Source organism: Bos indicus, chromosome 23 (genome assembly GCF_029378745.1).
Source record: "Bos indicus isolate NIAB-ARS_2022 breed Sahiwal x Tharparkar chromosome 23, NIAB-ARS_B.indTharparkar_mat_pri_1.0, whole genome shotgun sequence".
NCBI lineage: Eukaryota > Metazoa > Chordata > Mammalia > Artiodactyla > Bovidae > Bos > Bos indicus.
Window position 1 is genome coordinate 21730951 of NC_091782.1, and position 21157 is coordinate 21752107.

The following is a 21157-nucleotide window of genomic DNA, read 5'->3' on the forward strand; positions in this document are numbered from 1 at the left end:
AATTTAAAAGAGATTCAGGTATAATTATACAAAAAAAAAAAAAAAAAAAAAAACCTGAAAGGAGGAATAAATAAGGGAAGAGTTGATTATAAAATGTAAATTACAGTGAGTAATATGGTAATTCTTACAAATATGGCAAAACAATCAAAATGGATGTAGTCTCTTACCACTCAGAACTAGGACTTAAAGAGAGGCAGATGGGGACTTATTAGACTGTCTGAGGACAAAACTTGGTCAATGTGACTTATGAGAAACTGTTGTGGGGGGGTGATGTTATTGCAAAATAATAGTATTGCTATTTAGCATTAACATAAAGGACATTTGGACTTCCCTGATGGTCCCGTAGTTAAGAATCTGGCCTGCAGTGCAAGGGACCAGGGTTCCTTCCCTGGTTGGGAAGATCCCACTTGCCTTGAAGCAACTAAGCCTGTGAGTCACATCTACTGCGCCCGCACGCCACAACTAGAGAGCCTGCACACTGCATGGAAAGATCTTCAGTGACTCAGTGAAGACCCCACGTGCTGCAACTAAGACTGGACACAGCCAAACAAATACAATTTAAAAAAAGAAAACATTGAAGTAAACAAGGAAAGAGTTTGAACAACTATAGGAACTTCTCCCAATCACATAAGAGACAAGTGTAACAATCAAAAACCTGGAAATTGACCTAGACAGCAAAGGAGAAAATGAGATGAACTGTCAAGCGTTGAGAATCAGCTGTTTTTACTGCACACTAATCATATTCCAAGGACTCTTCTGAGTCATTTCCACGTGCTTTTATATCCTCAGCACTCTGTGAGGCAGGAACCACTAACATCCCCATTTTACAGATGAGGAAACAGAGGCACAGAGCAGTTAAGGAAATGATGGGCTACGAGAGGAACACAACCTGACTTCAGAGTCTATTTTCTGAACCTCTATTGCTTCTTAAAGACATACGAGAAATACACAGAGAGGTGCCCAACGCTTGCAAAAGAACCCAACGAAAGGTAAAGGCAAGGTTGTCTCAGGTACTAACGAGACACAGCGTTCTTACCATCCGAACTTTCCACAATCAGTTGGAGAGCCACCAAGACCCCACAGAATCCACAGTTTCATTTTATTCAAGTAGCTTCAAGAGTCATTAAATTCAAGGCCCTGGGTAAATTCAACAGTCAGGAAATCTTCTAACCACTGCCCTTAATCAGTTCAGAATGTACTATATTTGAATGTCAGAGATAACACTGAGAAGAGAGAGCCATGGACTGTAAAAGTATTGAGCTTTTTACCCCCTACTCAGCCTGTCTTTACAGTGAGAATTATACAGCACCAAAAAAAAAAGAAAGGAATTCCCTGAGAGGCCAGTGGTTAGGACTTGGGGCTTTCACTCCCAGGGCCCGGGTTCAATCTCTAGTCAGGGAACTAAGATCCGGCAAGCTGTGCGGCCAGCAGAAAGAATAATAAAATAAAATAAGAAAGTACTCCCACCTTACTGGACCCCACAGACCCTCATGAGGCACATGAAAAATACAACCACAGGCACCAAAACATATCCTTTGTGTTCATGTGATGCTCAGGAATTCACACGAGCACCTGGCAGGCTCAGTGAAGAAGTTCCTACTAACACAAGTGTGTATGCTAAGTCACTTCAGTTGTCTCTGTGACCCGATGGTCAATAGCCACCAGGCTCCTTCCTCCATGGGATTCTCCAGGCAAGAATACTGGTGTGGGTTGCCATGCCCTCCTCCAGGGGATCTTCCTGACTCAGGGATCAAACCCCATCTCTTATGTCTCCTGCACTGGCAGGTGGTTTCTTTGCCTTTAGCTCCACCTGGGAAGCCTTAATACATTTTCCAAGTTGAATTCTGCTTTTACTACACAGGTTCTAGAGTTCAAACCCTTAACAGTAAGATGTATTTCTCCACCCGCTGAAGCAGCAGAGTAAAGTAACACCACAGAGATGGAGAACAGTTGTGAATCTGTTAGATTAGAGGCAAAAAATCCAACAGACTGTCGTTTCATTGTCCCCAGGGGTGCATTTCTGAGGATGAAAAGTTCTCCCAGAACAAAATAAATCTGATTCTGTCCCTGGGCACTTTTTCTTTGACATTGTGGCTGTCTTCGGCTTCCTCAAGAGAACGAATATCTGTAGAAGCTGTGACCTGAGATTAAGGCATTCTTTTTTACTTAAGAATTGCTTCTTTTTACCAAACCATAGGTTGACTCCAGGCCTTCCCAGGTGGCTCAGTGGTAAAGAAGCCACCTGCCTGTGAAGCATGAGACACAGGTTCAATCCCTGGGTTGGGAAGGTCCTCTAAAGTAGGAGATGGAAACCCACTGGAGTATTCTTGCCTGGGAAATCCCATGACAGAGGGGCTTGGCTGGCTACAGTCCAAGGGGTCGCAAACAGTCGGACACGACAGAGCTACTGAGCACACAAGTTGACCCCAAGGCTTCAGAATGTCCTTTAAGCATAGGGAGACATCTAGCGGCCAAGAGTCACAACGTGCAAGAAGCCACCTGTTAACAAAATCCGGTACAACTGCTCAGGTTGCCTGGAGCGGGAGCGCCCAGGGGAGGTGAGGGGAGGGGAGGGCGTGGTCTAACCTCCGAGAATCTGAGCTGTTCTGTCCAGAAGTTTGGCACGGAGAAGGCGATGACACCCGACTCCAGTACTCTTGCCTGGAAAATCCCATGGATGGAGGAGCCTGGTGGGCTGCAGTCCATGGGGTTGTGAAGAGTCGGACACGACTGAGCGACTTCACTTTCACTTTTCACTTTCCTGCATTGGAGAAGGAAATGACAACCCACCCCAGTGTTCTTGCCTGGAGAATCCCAGGGACGGGGGAGCCTGGTGGGCTGCCATCTGTGGGGTTGCACAGAGTCAGACACGACTGAAGCGACTTAGCAGCAGCAGCAGCAGCAGGTACTTGCAGTAGAGTTCACTCATTCATCTACTTAAAATTCATTCAACAAACGTTCATACTAAATGTCTACTAGGTGAAAGATGCTGTGGTTCTGGGGACCTCAAAATCTGTGAATACTTCTATTTATAACTTTATCACTTAATAGAAAAGCTTGAGCCTAATAGAAAAACTAGGCCACCAACAATCAATTAAAATCTATTGTGATAAGGGCTACCCACACTACAGCAGCCCCTAGAAGAGGTACTTGCATCTTTGAGAATTAGGAGGAAGCAAGTCTAAACCACAGGTCTCATACTGGCACCCTCAGGGCCCCATCTGGCTCACAGATGTGTTTTGCTTGGCCCAGGCAATGTTTTTAAAACTATTGATTTAGTTGCTAACATTTAAACATCAGGGGATTTCAGATGCAAATTCAGATTTTTGAATTCCGGCATTTTTTGAAATGGGCATGTCTGACAATACTGTTTTGCTATTCCTGCCTTGGTGACATTTAATTGGAGCTGAGTACAGGCTGCCCATATTCTTGTAGCTTTCTTTCATCACTGCCGAGAATGTATTGTTTCAGTGAATATTTGGTAAGTTTCGCATGAACAGAGTAAAAAACTCAAACTTAGAAAAATATATTCATTGGAAAATTAGTTTCCAACAACTTGTGTTTCACAGCCCACAGATCCTCATCTACAAAAGCACACACTCTCACCAGTTAAACAGTGTATAAATATGTATCCCCCCTTGCAACTTACACTGGAATTCATTTCATCTGGGTTAAATATGTCAAAACAAAATATGAAACTATAAAGATACTAGAAGAAAAAAGGAAGATGTTGCTCTTGTATCCCTTACTTTGTTGATTTAATGACAACATCTTCCCAAAGTAAAACCTTAACCCAGACATGACCCAAAGGAACAATAGGTATTCAACTATATAAAAAAGATGGGGACGGGGGTGGGGGGGGCGGGGGGGGGAGATGCTTCATGGCAAAAAAATACAAAAAACAGCATCTACATATAAATAATTGGGCCTCTCTGGTGGTCTAGTGGTTAAGAATCCACCTTGCAATGCAGGGGGCCACCGGTTTAGTCCCTGGTCTGGGAAGACCCCACATGCTGAGGGGCAACTAAGCCAGTGCGTCACAATTACTGAAGCCTGTGCGCCCTAGCGCTTGGGCTCCACAAGAGAAGCGCCTCAGTAAGAAGCCTGCCCACTGCAACTAGAGAAAGCCTTCACGCAACAGCAAAGACCCAGGGCGGCCAAAAATAAAAATAAATGAATAAAGCTGAGTCTTAAGAAGTGAAATAAAGAAATAAAAATATTTGGGAAAATACTTTCAGTGTATATCTTAAGTGACTCTTTCCTTGAATATGTAAATAGTTCTCATAAACCTGTAAGAAAAAGTTACATATGTTGAATTACTTTCTGGGCCCAAGATGGCCCACTGTTGCCTGGGATGTCGCTGATTAACAAACTCCAACCCGGGTAACTTTTGTGTCCTTGTAAATGCTCCACTTGACCTGAAATGCAGTCTATCCAGTCAGCCAAACAGCGAGCCAGCTCTGGGCTCTATACTCGTTTCCTTGTTCTTTCTCACCCCAAGCAGGCAAGCAGACTCTGCAACCTGGGTCAATCAGATATTTTCTCTTTGCTCTTCCTTATTCCTTGTTCTTTACCTGGTAAAGCTTCCTGCCTTCTGCCCCATTTTGCACTTCTTTGAATGGAGACTTTCTGCTTCATGAAGTGTTAAATAAAGCTTGTTTGTATCAACTGAATTGTGTTCTTTAATCATTTTTACCACAACCAGAGTGAGAAGTGGACAAAACGATGTGAAAAAAAACAAAACAAAAATTAAAATAATTCTATTATTTTATTTTTTCACGTAAATATATGAAAAGCAAGGAGAAGTCTAACATAATCTGAAAAGTGAAACACAAAACGTTAATGAAATATTATGTTTCCCTTCTCAGGTGGGGCAAAGATCAAAAGGGTTGATAATACTGTTGCTAGTAGGAGGAAATAAGCAGTCTCACATATAGCTAGTGGGAGTATAAATCAGTAAGTCTCTGTCAAATTTTAAAATGCACATATTCTTTAACCTAGCAATTCCATTTTCTAGGTATAAAAACTGCATGTATACTTGCTCATGTGCAAAATGATATTGATATAAATATGTCCAGTGCAGAATTATTTGTGACATGTGACAATTGGAAGCAATATAAAAGTCCACCAGTAAGGTGTGGAGATTGTTTTTATTTAAAACGTCCGCGCAATATAAACCTCTTTTGTTTTAAGCAGCTGAAATTCTGAAATTGTTACCACCATGTGATTCCACTGGCTAGTAAAGAAATCAGTTCAAGAGTGGGACAAAAGCTACCCATAAGAGAAATCTGAAAAATTAATGGCTTTTGCTTCTGGTCTGCCTAATGTGCAGCAAAGAAACTGTTCCAGGAGACTGAACTAAAGGCAATCCATGTAATGCTATGAAATAGTTGTGAGAACTTGCTTAGAGAATAACAACATGCTGACTAAGCTCATGGTCTTAGGTTAAGAAGTTAGAATCCCTTTTAACACAGCTATTGGCTCTCTAGACAGTGTAACTCCAAAACATAATTGGCTTTTAATCTATTTTATTCCAATTAGCTCAATGTGCCAGTCACTATGCCCCAGTTCTTTTCCCAGCAGGTATCGGGCTTTGATGGGAGAACTGTACCTTTGGTTTATAATCCTGGAGCAATTTTGTCCAACTGCAAGGATTTACCTAGACCCACTTTAATTATTCCAGATATTTAAGCAAAAGATTTGATCATCATACTCTTGACTTGCTCCTTGTCATGAGGCTTAGTTGTAATTGGTCTTAATCACTCAAAGGCCATCTCAGTTTTAATTTTTTCTAGTTAGAAACGGGAATTAGTTACAGCTTATGTCTGACCAGGTCCTGGAGTTTCAGGACTTCTTTTTTTCTTTTCATTCCTCCTTAAGAACAGCTATCCTTTTCTTACAATACGTAGTCTAAACCAGCAAAGCAATTAAAGCATGGTTTGTTTTTTTTTTTCAGTTATCTACCCATTTGTTCCAACACTGTTGATTGAATAATCCATTTTTCCTCATTGATTTGACATACCACCTGTATTAAATATGAAATTCCCTTATTTCTTTGTGGACTTCACATTCTCTTCATTCATCAGTATCTACCCAAAAACCAGCTTGGCATTATTTGCTATAGCTTCATAATATACTTCTAGATACTTACTCAAGGGAAATGAAAATAATCTATCCACACAAAGAGCTCTATGCAATGTTCATAGCAGCTTTATTTATAATAGCCCAAATCTGGGAATAATCCAAATTTCTATCAACAGGCAGAGGGACAAACAAATTCAGACATAGCCATACAATGGATTACTACTCAGAAGATGTGTAATGTTCTTAGCATGATATCTGGGTGTGTAAGCTATAGTAAGGAAGTTGTGTTCTGTGCAAGAACAATGCTGTACAAGGTATAAGGTATAAGATATTGGGAATTCCCTGGTTGTCTAGTGGTTAGAACTCTGTGCTTCCACCGCAGGGGGCACAGGTTCCATCCCTGGTTGGGAAACTAAGATCCTTCAAGCTGCACAATGCAGCCACCAAAAAAAAAAAAAAAAAAAAGCCTTTTTTTTTTTTTTAAAGGCAAATACAAGGTGTTGCCTTTCTTGGTTTTAAACTGTACTCATCCTGATGAACTTCACCACTCTTTGCCTACTTTGGATTATAGTGTTTCCACGACTGTTTGAGTGGATGATAACTTCCACTCTATTCAAAAAGTATATACCAAGACCCTCTATGCACGGAGCCCAGCACTAAGTACTAATACCTAAGTACTGTCAGAGACACAATTAGAAGTAAACTGGGTCCCAGGATATAAGAAAGGAGGTGACAGTTTTGCATGGGAAACAGCACTAATTAATTAAAAAAAAAAACTTGAGAACAATATTAGGCATCACAATAAACATTTCCAATGCCTCTTACCTGCTTACATTCAATAAAAGCAACAAGCAGAAGAATAACCTTAGTATCATAAAAACTTAACACCTTAAGCTATGCCACACTCACAGATTCTCTCTCACTTCCACTGGTGGGACAGCCAATTTTTCTTATGACATCATTTTCCATGGACTGAGGCTCTAACTTTTGGCTTTCCTGTTTTTGGCTTTTCAATAAACCATCACGGTGTTATCATACATGAAATTGTTCACCCTTCGCTGAACTTAATTTGTCTTTGGCATGTGGTTGAAGTTATCTCATGGAAGTTATTCTAACCCCTCTTAAAAGAGTCCCTTTAATTTGCCTTAACTTTAATTTTTAGACCTCAAAGCACATTCTTATACAGAGTAAGCTCAAACTTAGTGCTTCTTTCATATATTCTATATATTTATTCATATATTTGATTGGACATATTCTCAAGCTTACACTTCGCAAACTGGGGACCTAATTTGTAATTTGTCATATGTAAAACTTGGTAACAAAAACTTAAAAGAAAATCCACTTGAGGACTTCCCTGGTGGTCTAGTGGTTGAGAATCCACCTGCCAATCCAGGGGACACGGATTCGATCCCTAGTCTCGGAAGATCCCACATACCTGGGGGCTACTAAGCCCTGTGTGCCACAACTACTGATCCCACACACCTAGAGCCCATGCTCAGCAACCAAGGAAGCCACCGCAAAGGGAAGCTCTTGCACCCCAACTAAAGAATAGTGCCTACTCACAGAAACTAGAGAAAGCACACACACAGCAAGGAAGCCCCAGTGCAGCCAAAAAACCCACATAAATTTAGAAGCTTTCAGGAGGAGATCTAAATTTATCTTTATAAAGCAGCTCACTGTTAGGCAGCAGGCCAGGGTTTGGAGTGCAGATACTTAAATGTGGGAAATTTAAGCGGCCCATTGAAAGCCTGAACATACTAAAACAGCCAAACAAACACATGTTTAATTTACCAAGTGTAATAGAGTTCCCCACAGAAACAGGACCAATAGGTTATACATATATATCAATATGGGACTTTCCTGGTGACTAAGTGATAAAGAGTCCCCCTGCCAGTGCAGGAGACTCAGGTTCAATCCCTGGTCCAGGAAGAGCCCCTGGAGAAGGAAATGACAAGCTACTCCAGTATTCTTGTCTGGAAAAACCCCATGGAAACAGAGGATCCTGGCGGGCTATAAACCAAGGGGTTGCAGAAAGTTGGACATGACTTAGCAACTGAACGACAACAACAGTACATCTATATAGGTAGAAAGAAATTTACTGTAAAGATTTAGCTCACCACATGTGATTATGGAGACTGAGAAGTCCATGACAGACTGTTGGCAAACCAGAAACCCAAGAGCATGTAGCTCCAGACTGAATCCAAAGGTCAAAGAATCAGAAATGAAAGATCTGAAATCCAGCAGGCTCAGGATCCCAGAAAAGCAGATGTTTCAGTCCAAGCCTGAAGGCTGGAAAAGACCAACATCCCATCTCAGTCAGGCAGGATTGATTCCCTCTGTTCACAGGAGGGTTACCCTTTTATTCTATTTAGATCTTCATTTGACTGATCAACTGATAAGATATCTGCATATCTTATTAGGGAGGGCAATCTGCCTTGTCTAGTCTATCAATTCAAAGGTTAATCCCATCCCAAAACACCTTCACTAACACCCAGGATAATGTTTAACCAAATATCTGGGGGCTCTTTTGACTTGACACATAAAATGAACTGTCCAGCCTAGAGTCTGTGATTCTAGATTTTTCATGCTGCTCTTTAAGGCTCACATAATTTCTACCGCGTTCTTTAAAAATCATGAAAGTATACTCTTCTGTTGAGACTCTTGTATTTAACCCATCAGAAATTGATCAAATCACTGAATTATAGGCATTGCACAGATCAAGACCCTGCTATCCTTTGTTGATGGTAGAGAGAGTTTCAGGCACTTCAGTTGAGTCACCTTAGCAACCCTGATCCCACAGATGACACCTACAACCTCAGTAGATGCCAGGATACATCCCATGAAGAGCCCAATACTAAGTCCAACTACCCCCAACAACTCTTGACTAGTTAAACTCTGGACTCTTCATGTACATGCAACAAGCATCGTTACTGTGTTGGTCACTGTGACCCAAGATCCCAAGGGGTCTTCAAGGGCAACATCTTATCAGGGTGACCTCTTAGGCATGGGGAATATCCTGAGAGGTACTCATATCAATTCTTCTAATCATTAGAGCACTTTCAGGCGTTGACTTGCAGACAAGATACAAGAAACAACATCCAAGGAAAAGAAGAGAAGCTTTTGGCTGAGGGTGGGCCACCTTGGGTGGCCTTTGGGAAAAATGTGTAATGACTCATAGAACAGGTTTCTATACTAAGAAACAAGGAGAATTGCTTTTCAGAAAAAATGTGAGGTGTCTCCCTTTCTCCAAGACTGGGGGTCGGGGTGGGGGCAGGCAGTGAATTTCTTTAGGCATAACAACACCTGTGCATTTCCCGCACTGACTCATGCAACCTGTTCAAGTGGTTTTCCATTCCGTTGTCCCACAACAAACACGCCACAACACTTCCTCCACCCACCCATCCTCTTTACCACCTGCTCCTTCCTAGGAGACAGAAATAGCCTCTGAACAAAAATAGCTGAGGCAGTACCACTAATTTACTTCACCTTCTAATTTCACATTTATGGAACACTGCCTAGTGCCAGGGAATCCTGTGGATATATTTACTCAATTAAATTTCACAACAATTATCTATGATGGGTTCTATTTTTATTTCTCCTGTACAAGGATGAAACTCAGGCTTTGAAAGGCTAGCCAGTTCACCCAAGGTCACACCATCAATGGAAAAGCTGAATCTGGAAGTCATTTGTCTATCTTAGGTTGCTGAGTTATTCATCATTGATCTTGAAATCATGCCTTAGTGCCCCTCTGTCCAAATTTAGAAATCACAAGACCTTAAGTACATGGTTAAAAGCAAACTTTACAAGAAGTCTTGAGACATTTCAGTGGATGAAGTTCCCCTCCAATATGTGCAATGAATAACAGTTTCTGGACCTTCTGGTTAAAAGAAATGTCATTTCAGAGGTTTTATTTGGGTCCCAGAATATAAATTTAAATTGCTGGTTTAGATTCTTAAAAGGGTTCAACCATTTGAGAATGAGGCAATGGAGGCTTTGAATCTGCTTTCTTTGTAACTCTACTCAGAATCATATGGCTGAAGATAAAAGTTTTCTTTTTCGCAATCTTATTGAGATATAATTGTGTAAGTTGAGGGTGTTCAATATGTATATATTGTGAAACGATTATCACTAAATAATCTAATTTCATTAATTCAACTAGAAAGCCAACAGAGAAGACCAAGGGAATTGGAGAGAGTTCCTTCAGTTACTGATGGACGGACTTACTGATTAAAGTACTAACAATCCTCATCCTTAGGGAACATACAAATTGATAAAGGACATGGACATATAGTCAGAGTGAAACCACGTCACCTATACTAATAGGAATTTGGGCCTAGTAGGAGTGATGATGAACGGATTCCTCCAGATCATTTCATTAGCCTACCCATGAATTGATCCTATATTATAGGAACCCAAATTTGGGGGTTGCCATTCACATTGTGATGGCAGGATTTTCTACAGCATTAATATAATGGCTCAATATTAGATCAGCAGATGTTCAAGACAGTACTGAACACCTAACCCATGCCTGACCACAGAAAACATGTCAGTTGCACCCACTCTGCCAATGAATCTCCACTCTCCATTTCTTTTCCACTTGTCCTGCTCCACCATGAGAAGCAGTATAGCGCAGGGGTTAAGAATAAGGGCTCAGGGAGACAACTGTTGGGCTAACCATCAGATGATACTGAATGAAGTATTTCACTGCCCCCTCCCTCAGCCTCATCCATAAACCTAGAGCATTTCATGCCTCCCTTGTAGGGTTGTTGTGAAGATTAAATGAGATAATGTGGGTAGAGTGCTTTGCTAATGACTAGCGTTTTACCTCTGCAATGCAGGAGACCACCTGCAGTGCTGGAAATGAGGTCCCTGGGTCAGGAGGATCCCCTGGAGAAGGAAATGGCAACCCACTCCAATATTCTTGCCTGGGAAATCCCATGGACAGAAAAGCCTGGTAGGCTACAGTTGATGGGGTCACAAAGAGTTGGGCACAACTGAGCGACTAAAGAACAACAATAATAAGCATTTAATAAAACGCTTTAAAAAGTGGCTTCCTGAAATGCCCATTTCCCTCTTTTCTGTCTCATCAAATCCTATGGAGACTTTTGTAAATTAATATTGCCTGACAGTAAACAAAGGATGTTGCAGCCATCAAGCCATCAGCCACTGCAGGCACCCTGGACTGTGTACTCTAAGGGGATTCAGGATGGAGAAAAACAGGATGCAGACCTTAGATAATTAAGGCGAATATCAAAGGAATGATCTCAACAAGCCCAGACTCATATCTTTCCTGTACACAGAAAAGTGCTAAATTCATTAACTTGAGATGTGTGGTTTTCTCTCATTAACAATAATTTTTGATGTTCCAACTATCTGGTTTTTGTTGCAAAAAACTCCTGTGTATCCTGGCTTTTCCCCTACCTCTTTTGAACAGTCCCTTGGAGCTATCTAAGGGGTTGCTTCTAGGGCTTAGGTCCTCAGCAAGTCCAAGTATGTGAATAAAACATAATTCTCAACTTTTAGGCTATGAGCTTTTTTTTCAAATGAGACTTTAAATCTTGAAACAAGTTCTCTACTCCCTGACTGCTCCAGCTCTTATGGGAATGACTTCCCTTAAAAAACCCAAGTGTGTGCATGCTTGATCGTGTCCAAATCTTTGTGACCCCGTAGACCGTAGCCCTCCAGGCTCTTCTGTCCATGGGATTTCTCAGGCAAGAATACTGAAGTGTGTTGCCATTTTTTCCTTCAGGGGATCTTCTCAACTCAAGGACTGAACTGCATCTCCTGCATTAGCAGGCAGATTCTTTACTGCTAAGCCACCTGGGAATCCCTTTAAATAAACCACACCACACACTTAAGCCTTGGATAATAGGCTGATCAGAAGCTAGCAACTCCCAGAAAGGAAGTGGTGGCTTGTGGATGGGTTGGGGTAAGTATTCAGCAAACAGGCAAGCACTGTTAGCAAAATGTCACTCATGGTGGCCCAGGTTGGCTAGGCTGCCAGAGTGTCCCCAAGAGGGGATGAGACAGAGGGGACCAGAGATTGCATTTCTACTTTGCCCCTCTCCCCACTCAATCCACCTACTAGCTGCGTATCCTAAGATAAGGCCAGGCCTTGGTTGCTTTATCTGTCAGCTGGGTGGGTTCCCATTTTCCCATGCTGAGATCAGAGAGTTGAACCACTTCTTAATGTAAGACCTCCTCCAGCTTCAGATCTGGGATTCTCCCAAGGTGTGTGGCCTTGCATGGAGGGCAGAGGGGTATCACCCTGCAGCCAGGTGCCCTGTGCATCCAGCCACTCTTGAGGCCTCCACATCCTCTGAATAAACAGGACATGTTGTTCTTATTTCCCTCCACTCCCTCCAAAATCGGGACTCTCTTTCCAATCAGGCCAGAAGCCAACAGCTACTAACACCCAGGCTGCCAGCAGGGCAGTGCCCAGGGCTGGCTGATGTAAACACCGAGGTGGAATGATTGAAGTTTGGCTCTGCCTGTCCCTTTGTGTGCTGTCTTCAGCCAAAGGCCTGCAGGCTTTCATCTGCTAAGCCCAGCCGTGTTCAACAACATTTTTCTTCCTGCCTGCCTTGACTCCTACCCCTTCCTCTGGCCGATGTCTCAAAGGAAATACCTAGCAAGGTCTGAACAGCCCCTGCCATTTAGACTTCTTGTAAATGGAAAGGATGCTGGGAGAGACAGCCGGGTTCTCTGCTTCCTTTAATGCAGACCTGGTGATAACTCTCAAGGAGGAATAAAACACAGTAAGAAGAGGTGATCAGAGAGTTCTTTGGGATGGGGAAGAGGGGGAGATTTGTGATCAGAGTCCTGATCCAGGGACTTCCCTGGTGGTCCAGTGGCCATTCTGCACCCCTGATGCAGGCCTGGGTTCGATCCCCAGTCAGGGAACTAGATCCCACATGTTGCAACTAAGACCCAGTGAAGCTAAATAAATAAAATTTTTTTTTTTAAAAAAGAGTCCCTACCCAATCTATAACCAGACAAGTTCTATCTGCCTTCAGATCTCCCCTAGACACTGCAGGAGAAGGTCCATGGTGACAGTGACCAGCAGTCAAAATTAACATTTTTATGGCCAGACAAGAAAAATTTAAACAAAAATTTTCTCTGCCCTTCTTTCCTCTCCCCGCTAAAGTTCACTGTGCATCTGCATTTGGCATCAACCAAACCTCCCCATCAGCAGAAATACCTGCTCAGCCATGAAAAGCAGCATTCTCCTAGCATCAATAAGACAACTCCTTAAAGATAGCATGTTTTCTGGATTTCATAAGGGGTCACATGACCCACCGCAATGGCACTTAGATCAGGATGATGTAAGCTGTCAGTTATAGATTATTTGATGTACAGCTTTCTGTCTTAAAAAAGTTGTAGAAATATGCTTTGACTTCTAAGGGGCAGAATGGTTCTCAGAGCTTTCTGAGATGCTCTTCCTGGGTTATAACCCTAGTGCAAATAAACTTTTCCATTTATTTCTTAGATTGACTGATTAATTTTTCCTTGATAAGTTGAAAGAAGAAAAATCATATGATCGTTTTAACTGATGTAAAGAAAACATCAAAATTCAACATCTATTTATGATTTTTAAAGGGTGTCTCAGAAAACTAGGAATAAAGAGGAACTTCCTCCACTTGATAAACTGCCTACAGCTAATATTATGCTTAGTAGTGTAAGACTGAATGCTTTTCTCCTGTGGTCAGAACACGGCAAGGACATCCACTTTATCACACTTATTCAGTGTGTTGCCAGAAGTTCTCTCTAATGCAAAAAGGCAAGAAAAGAAATAAAAGGTATACAGATCAGAAAGTAAGAACCAAAACTGTCCCTCTTTGCAGATAATGTGATCGTCTACATAAAATCATCCCAAGGAAGCTAATACACACACACACACACACACACACACCCCTCCAGTTAAACTCACTTATTATAAGTGAGTTTAGCAAGTTGTAGCATCATCATGCAAAATCAGTTGTATTTCCACATGCTAGCAGTTGTATCCCTAAACACTTATGTAATCACATGGTCAAAAAAAAAGCTATGTATGAATGTTCATAGCAGATTTATTCATAACAGTTTCAAGCTGAACACAAGTCAAATGTCCTTCAATAGGTAACTGGTTAAACAAATTGATATACCCATATCATGGAATACTATTCAGCCATGAAAAAAACTACTGAAACATGTGACAATCCCTGAATGAATCTCTAGGAATTATGCTGAGCTAAAAAAGCCAATAAAAATTACACACTATATCAGACTTTATTTTGAGGGGTTCCAAAATCACTGCAGATGGTGATTGCAGCCATGAAATTAAAAGACGCTTACTCCTTGGAAGGAAAGTTATGACCAACCTAGATAGCATATTCAAAAGCAGAGACATTACTTTGCCAACAAAGGTCTGTCTAGTCAAGGCTATGGTTTTTCCAGGAGTCATGTATGGATGTGAGAGTTGGACTGTGAAGAAAGTTGAATGCCAAAGAATTGATGCTTTTGAACTGTGGTGTTGGAGAAGACTCTTGAGAGTCCCTTGGACTGCAAGGAGATCCAACCAGTCCATCCTAAAGGAGGTCAGTCCTGGGTGTTCATTGGAAGGACTGATGTTGAAGCTGAAACTCCAATACTTTGGTCACCTCATGCGAAGAGTTGACTCATTGGAAAAGACTGATACTGGGAGGGATTGGGGGCAGGAGGAGAAGGGGACGCCAGAGGATGAGATGGCTGGATGGCATCGCTGACTCGATGGATATGAGTTTGGGTGAACTCTGGGAGTTGGTGATGGACAGGGAGGCCTGGTGTGCTGCAATTCATGGGGTCGCAAACAGTTGGACATGACTAAGCGACTGACTTGAAATGACACAATTTCAAGGATCATTAGTGATCCTTGTAGCACTAGAAGTGCTTTACGTTTTGACTATATCCATATCAATATCTTGGTTATGATATTGAACTATAGTTTTGCAAGATGTTACCCTTGGGTAGCATGGGTAGCAGTATACTGGATCATTCTGTACTATTTCATACAACCTACATGATCCTATAATTATCTCAAAAAAGGAGGTTAATTTAAAAATGCAAGTGTATATAACATGCAACTCTGCAAAGTAAATGTAGTATCGAATTTTTAAGAAAATGAACAACAAAAGTTTTGCACACTGACTATTACCCAGTTCTGTGGGCTCCAAATGAGTTATAACACTATTCCACACTCAAAGAGAGGGGGAGTAGATTCCATGTGTGGATGGGGGCATCACAAGGTCACATTAAAAAAAGTGTGTGGAAGGGGAGATATATTTGGGAAATACAATCTATCACAAAGAGAATGATGTTAATCAGGGAATTCTCTTTGGTCCAGTGCTTAAGAAACTATACTTCCACTGCAGGGGGTGCAGGTTCTATCCCTGGTCAGGGAACTAAGATCCCACATGCTACATGGTATAGCCGAAGGGGAAAAAATTGAAATAAAATAAGATAAAAATAAAAGGTAATACAAAAAAGATGCTATTTTATTATTTTTAAAATGGTATTAATCACCATCATATTCTCGATTATTAAAAACATTGGGAAAGCAAAATGGCTTTATCTCCTTTCTCATAGCAGATGTCCTCTAGGAGCAAAATTCCTCAGTGGTTAATACTTGCGATTTGCAAGTTACATTTGCAAACGGTTGAGAGCCTAGTCATTCATTTACTCAGAGAAAAATTTATTCAGTTTTGGCACTGTGATAAATGCTAAACAAAAATGAGCAACTACAATGGTAATAAAGGGCTATCAAGTCCGTGTTAAAGAAAGCACAGACTACCATGAGACTCAGAGGGATAGACTTGTGGTTGTACCTGGAGGTAAGGGATGGGTTATTATTCAGGAAAAGTCTCCTAGTGATTAGAAGTGAAATAACTCTAGAATTGGGTCTTAAAGCAGATATATAGATTATGTGATGCTGCAGTGGCTTTAGTTTGAAGGAAAATGGAGCAATAGCAAGTAAAGAAAGTCAGAAAAGGAAAAGCACCATTCTTGGAAAGGTGAAAAGAGGGAGCATGATTAATTTGTGTCTCTGTGGGGTGTAGAGTGTGTGAGGTTTAGGTGAGAGATGAAACCGGTGAACTGAAAGGCAGGCTGGGGCTGCTTGATTTACGGGTCCCACTAAAGAGTATGGGCCTCATCTCACAAGCAAGAGGGCACCACTGAAGGCAGGTCATTCTAGCTGCTTTGTGGGAGGTAGACTGCAGATGAAAAAACTGGAGGTAAGAGGAGTATTTTAATAATCTAGGAGAAAAGTCAGGGATGGGGAAAAAGAGGGGAGTAGATCCATATCAGAGATGCTGTGGTGGTCGGGTCTACAAGACATGGTAACAGATGGGGCGTAGGAGCTGAGGGAAAGAGAGAAAGTTAGGATAACCACCCAGGTTTCTGACTTGGGTGAGTAGATGAATGGTAACATTATTTCCTGGATGGGATACAGGAGGAAGACCAGGTTCTACAGGAAAGATACATGCAATTTTGAGTATGCTGAGTTTGAGTTGCCTATGTGGTGTCCGGGAGAAGAGATCTGGAAAGAAGCAGTTGGAACTTAGGGGAAAACATGGAATGGAAATACAAATATAGGCACCAGCAGTACACAGGTAAGAACCATGGACAAGGGAGAAATTACCAGGAGAAAGCAAGAGGGACAAGATCCAAGGGCCTCGAGGAACATCAGCATTTGAGGGTGGAGGTGGAGAGGAATTAGCAGAGAGAGAAGAAGGAGAATTAAGAGGGGGCGGTTTCTTAAAAATCCAGAATAGAATCTCAAGAAGCAAGGACTGACCACGGAGGCAAGTGCTACATAAAAGTCAAACAAGATGAGCATAGAGTCCTTTGCCTCTGACAAGTAGGTCCTTCATGTCTTATTTCAATCATTTTCCTGGCTTTGGCGGCTGGAAATAGTAAAGTTGCTGTCAGGGAGGTAGAGAGCTTAAAGAGGAAATCAAAGGGACTTCCTTGGTGGTTCATTGATTGATAACTTGTCTGCCAATGCAAGACAAGGGGACACTAGTTCGATCCCTGATCTGGGAAGATACCACATGCCACGGAGCAAGAAAGCCCGTGAGCCACAACTACTGAGCCTGTGCGCCCCAGAGCCACCACTCCTCAACAAGAGGAGGCGCCTCAAAGAGAAGCTTGCGGACCGCACTAGAGAAAGCCCATGTAGCCATGAAGACCCAGCGCAGCCAAAAATAAATAAGCAAATTAAAAAAAAAAAAAAAAGAGGAAACCACAGTGATGAAAAGTGAAGCAGGCCAAGTGCAGATAGAAGTGGAGATGTTAAATATACGCTATGCTTTGAAGGATCTTATCTGGGAAGAAAAGAGAAAGGGAAGCGATTGGAGGGGAGATGGGCAGAAAGACACAGGTTAAGAGAGGATGTTTTCAAAAGATTAAAGACACTTGAGCATTTTTATAGGCTAAGCAATGGAGTCAGCTAAGTAAGAAAAAGGACGCTACAATGCAGAGCAGACATAACTTGGAACCAGCTCCGGAAGAAGACATTTGGATGAAGAACTCAACAGGAAGGACAAGCAGTAAATTGGAGAAAGGTCGCCTTTGTCTGAAACTAGAGGAAACAAGTATAAGGTGGGGAGTGGATTCATCTTCTCTCCCAGGCTGGAGGCCAGGAGGTCTGCTGGCAGAGGAGGCTGAAGAGGAAAGCGGAAGCTTTAGGAGGGCAGATGTGCTGGAAGTAAACCTCCTAAATGAATAAGAACCTTCTGTTAGGAACTGTTTAGACTACAGCCCCTGGAGGTAGTTTTCCTCTGAAGTGATAACCAACTTCCTTTGAACTTCTTTTGCCCTTTGTTTTTTCACACTTTTGTGTTTGTTTTAATTAAATTGCCCTTTATTCTGGTGAATCATCAAGGAATATTCTGGGATGGAGCATGTCACAGAATGCAAATCAGCTATACTCATTTCTCCCCAGGGATGGAATTAGCAGCCACCCAAGGTTCGGCTAATTTGAGTGACACAACCGTCCTTATCGTGGAGAATTAGAGTAAGTCTGGTTTGGCAATCCACAGAGGTTGCTAAGGGTCCTTGTGAAAGGGGCGAAGTTCCTGGTACCAAGGGGACAGAACTGCTCTGTGTGACAGTATTGTGGCTGAGAAGCTCAGACCAAAAATGAGCACAACATCTCCTCTGGAGACCAGATCATGGGGCCAAACGAGATGCTATCTGGCCTGTTAGCCTCAGGAAAAAAAAAAAAAAGATGGTCTTGGAACAATTCGGGCAGGGAAACAATAGAATTCTTTATTTCTTGGCACAGGAATGAATGGATCTTTATTCCAAATGCAAGGCAGGCATTAAATCCAAGGACAATAAATGGTAGGACCAGCATTCCAGGAACAATCATGAGCTTTGCTCTCACAGTGAAAACAGCCCCACGGGGCTTCAAAGAGACCTGTGGGCTTCTTTTCTCTTCTTAAGCAAACACAATGAAGAGAGAACAAGCACTTCCTAAGGTTGTGAATGCCCAGAACTTCTCCTGACCCTATCCCCACCCTGACCCCAACCTGAGGAACTCTCGCCTTTCCTGGCTGACAGCAGCGTGGGACACAGAGTGACCTTGAGGTTGAACTGCAAGCTTTCGGGTCACTGCTTTGAGGTCAAGTTTAAAACATGCTCCAAAGTGTAATGAGTTTTCCTAACCTCCTGTACTTCACTGCTTTCCCCCTGTTCTTTGAAGATAAATTTATATGTCTTTGAAAAAGCCCCAAAATAGATCATGTATGCTTGCAAAATAGGTAAACTTGGGAAGTGGGGATGGTCAGATGATTCATGTCAGAAAAGTATGGGGTACTTAGAGTTGCAAGCTCTTTGATGCATTTTAAAAATTATTTTTTGTTTATAGAAGTAAATGCATTTGATCTACCAGGACAAAGGGACATGTCACCTGTATTCTTTGAGTTCAGCTTTTCCCTCCTGAAGGAGAAACTTCATGCTAAAAACTAGCCTCAAAAAAGTTAGTGCTGGTCAGTATGGGACCTAGAGGCAGCTGCCTCTTTGTTGCGTACTTCCTGTCAGATTGGCAGGGTGCCATCCCAATAAAAAGTCTCGTGTTTAAAGAAGCAGACAAGACTCCTTGTGGAGTCACCTCTTGTTACTTAGCAGAAGTCACTCCTGAGTCAGGGAACTGCAAATAAAATTTGCTCCACATCCTATGATACCCTCCTCCCACGAACACCCCCACTTGAAACTCACGGTTTACATATTCCCATAAGGTCAAGTCAAGGGCGTTTGGTCACATGCAGAGTTATGGAAAACAGCACACAGAGGGTTGGACAAGCAACAAACTCAGAGATTAAAAATTTCTCTAGTTTTCATGTGAGATTTCACATGGGACTGCTTCCCTTTGATAGAGGGCTGCCTCTTCTCAGAACAAGGACATAGTGTGACCCGTCTTTTAGGACAGACCATTACGATTCAGTTCCATGAATATTTCTGTGCTGATTCTACCATTTGCTAAAGATGAGGATCTTAAAAGAACTGGGAAACCAGATCTGGGTCTTACGGACCTTACAATCCAGACAAAAAGACAGAAAGCACACTCACACCCAAACTAGTTTGTTGATTCATTCATCCAATCAACAGATTTCTGTGAAGAATCTCCTTTGAGTCAGACACTACACAAGATATTAGTGAAAGCGCAAATAAGTCTTGATTCTGTCGTTAAAAAGCTTACAGTGTAGCTGATGAAAACAGATCTATCTGTAAATATAACCTCTGTTGAAAGGAAATGTGTCAGGGCCTGTGGTGGCAGGAAATTGTTAGGGGCTGAAATGACTTGGTCATACAATAAAAGCTGTAGGAATTTGTTCCTGAAGTGGTGAAGGATAGCAGGAGATTAGGAAAAACTACATGGGGAGATTAGATTTGATATCACTCTGTCGTGGTCGGTGCACGGGGTGGAAAAGAATTTCCAGACTTGAGACAGAATGAAAGGAGAATAAAATTTATTAGAGTTGGAGACACTCTTAGAACAGCTGGCCAGCTCAAGGAAGAGCCAACCCCTTTCATGAGCTGATAGCCAGTTTTCTCAAGTCACAGAGAATTTCAACTGGAAGGGTAGTATTAGGTATTTGGTTAGGGGGGTACATGATTATTCAAATCGTCTTCCATACTGCATTTGACTTCGTATCAACCTGATAATCGGAGAAGGCAATGGCACCCCACTCCAGTACTCTTGCCTGGAAAATCCCATGGACGGAGGAGCCTGGTGGGCGGCAGTCCATGGGGTCGCTAAGAGTAGGACACGACTGAGTGACTTCCCTTTCATTTTTTCACTTTCACACACTGGAGAAGGAAATGGCAACCCACTCCAGTGTTCCTGCCTGTAGAATCCCAGGGGCAGGAGAGCCTGGTGGGCTGACGTCTATGGGGTCACACACGGTCGGACACGACACGACTGAAGAGACTTAGCAGTAGTAGCAGCAGTAGGGAGTTAACTGCAGGGTGGGTAACAGGAAGGGCATTTTCCCTAATACGGGGTCAGGGAATTGGTCGTTTTAGACCCAGAGGCTCATGGCAACAGCTGTTCTGAGGCTCAGTCAGTTTCAGAGATTTTTGTTCTGTGACCTTGGTACAGGGCTCCACGCCTGTCCTAGTATAAGGCTCCATGCTCTCAAAGGATGGCTAGAATCTGGATTATTAAAGAGAAGAGGTGAGAGGAGGAGGAGCCAAGATGGCAGAGGAGTAGGACGGGGAGAACACTTTCTCCCCCACAAATTCATCAAAAGAGCATTTAAACGTCGAGTAAATTCCACAAAACAACTTCTGAATGCCGACAGAGGACATCAGGCACCCAGAAAAACAACCCAACTCTTCGAAAGGAGGTAGGAAAAAATATAAAAGACAAAAAAAGAGACAAAAGAGGGAGGGACGGAGTTCCGTCCCGGGAAGGGAGTCTTAAAAAGAGAGAAGTTTCCAAACACCAGGAAACCTTCTCACTGCCGAATCTGTGCTGAGCTTTGGAAGCACAGAGGGCAACATAACAGGGAGAAAAAATAAACAATTAAAACTCGCAGATTGCGAGCCC